The following is a 2,526-nucleotide window of genomic DNA, read 5'->3' on the forward strand; positions in this document are numbered from 1 at the left end:
AATTATAGATATTTTTGCAGTTGTTTTTGCTGTTTTTTATTGAGAGACAAACATTATATATTTATTGTATTTTTTGCAGGTTCATTATTTTTTTGAGAGACAATATATTAGAGAAATTTGTATTTATTATTTTTTATTTTCTTCTTTTTGCAGGTTTTTATTATTGAGAGACAAAAATATATTATACAAAACTATAATTTACATTTGTGTAATATTGAACTGTCACACTGCAGGACAATTAAAATGAAATCTAAAAAAGCTAAAATCAAGTAATGATGACGTTCAAGTATTTTATTGAAATATTATATAACATTAAATTTATGCTTATATTTTTATTTATATTATTATTTTTATATTTTATTAAGAGACAAAATTGAATATTTGTACATTGTCCTCCAGTGTGATAAATTAATTAACATTTATAATTAACAAATAAACGAAAAGCAAGTAATTGTGACAATAAAATATTTTATATTTTTATAAAATATTTTATTATATTATAAAATAGTATAAATCTTGCAAAATATTTTTATGTATTTTTATAATTCTAATATTGAATATTGTATATTGAATATGTGTGAAAAATTTATTTGCTTTAAAGCTTTAAAGCTAAATATTAATATTATAAAATAGTATATATAGTATATCTTGTATAATATTTAATGCATTTTTAAGCTAAAAGCAAAAATGCATTCATTTGGATGTAATTATCGTTATTATTATATTTACAAACCAGTCAAAATTTTGCACATATTTGACAGCATTTAGTTTCTCACGATCTCAAAAACCTTTTGATCTGAAGCGTTATGCTTAAATGCATGAAATTAGTTTTGAAGGTCTATAAATTGTTCCTAAACATTAATATAAAAAGAAATCAAGACATAAAAGCCTCGCCGGTTAAGCTAGTTATGAAGTGTGACCAGCCAAACAGGCGAGCTCTGCTTTCTCAAGGCTCAGGCCTGTTATTTACCCCAAACCCACGTTATTTGTAGCAAATAGCTATCAAGAGTTTTGCAATAGCTTTCAGGGGATTAGGATCCGGTTCTGGTGCTTGTCTTTCAGTGTGCGCAGAAATTCAGCACGTGGAGAAGTATATTTGAACAGCGATGCTCATATCTCCCCAGCGCACATTTGTGTTTCCACACCATATCAAGGGCTTTACGCCACTGATCCCGGTTCAGTCAGGAGTGCCGTTTTAACGCAGCGCAAACATTCCAGAACCCATTCACTTTCCAGTGTTTTGCCTGGGCTTAGGATGTTTGTATCCAGAAAGGATCACATCGGCTAAGTGGCTCCAAAAGCAGCATACACCTCTCCAAATGCAATTGAGCTGCAAAAACCTCCCCTAAAGACAAATGGCCGCGAGAAAACAAGACATGACTTTATCTTTCTGCAATGATAAACGTGCAAAAAAATGCCCCTGCGCTATTAAACTAAGTCTATTATGGTGATTAAAGTGAAAGCCAAAATGAAATGGAAGTTTATGAATCCAACGGCCAATCAGAGGCATTTAGATTAAATCAAACGTAATCTAAAAGTAATCAAAAAGTACTGATTACCACAAATATGTAATGTAATCAATTACATTTTTGTCATGTAATTTGAAGTCAGTAACGGATTACAATTTGCAAGTAATCTACCCGGCGCTGCTTCTATATATATATATATTTTAGGGCCGGGACTCGATTAAAAAAATTAATCTAATTAATCAGAGGCTTTGTAATTAATTAATCGAAATTAATCGCATTTTAATCGCATATAAATATTTGACCTGAGAACAGTGAGAAGTGAGTTTTTTCATATGGATTTTTAGTTACCATTGAATAATGACTGAATACATAAACTGAAGCAACAAAATATTGTTTATTTTTGTTCAACCAAGTCCAACAGACCAGTGCAATATTGCCATTAACTGTAGCAATAGGATACAGCGTTTCCCATAACGAAAACATTTATTTCAGTTAAAAAATAAATCCAAAACCCTCTATTTTAGCATTTTGAACAATAGGGCTTTACAATCTTTTGCTATTTTTTTTTTAAATAAATTATTGTGTTTTAATTTTTCTCATAATCAAATGAAAGCATAAACATTTATTTATTTTTAATCAAATGAAAAATAAACCTTTTTAATTTTTGGCAAACAAACAGAGGTTTTCTGTTAAAATCAATACATAATAATAATCATAGTATTTTTTTCTACAATTAAGTGGTTAATCTTGTTGTTATATTAATTTTTTAATATATATAATGTTTTTTGTCTATTTAAATAGGAATATTGCTCTGTTTCATGTTAAACCGTACTTTTATTTTGACAGGTTGCCGTGTGTAAAGTATGATATGATGCTAGTTTTCTCAAATGAAACGTTAAAAGTGACACTGACAGTAGCTTTGGAGATTGAGATCTGTTCATGTGAGATACAAATGCCAAAAATTAACGGGAGCATCACGCGTGCAGTATAAAAAAACGCGTCTCTGCCATTCTAACATACAGTGGCAGGATTCATATTAAAACGGTCTTTTTGCATT

This window comes from Garra rufa, chromosome 18 (assembly GCF_049309525.1).
Source record: "Garra rufa chromosome 18, GarRuf1.0, whole genome shotgun sequence".
In the NCBI taxonomy this organism is placed as follows: domain Eukaryota; kingdom Metazoa; phylum Chordata; class Actinopteri; order Cypriniformes; family Cyprinidae; genus Garra; species Garra rufa.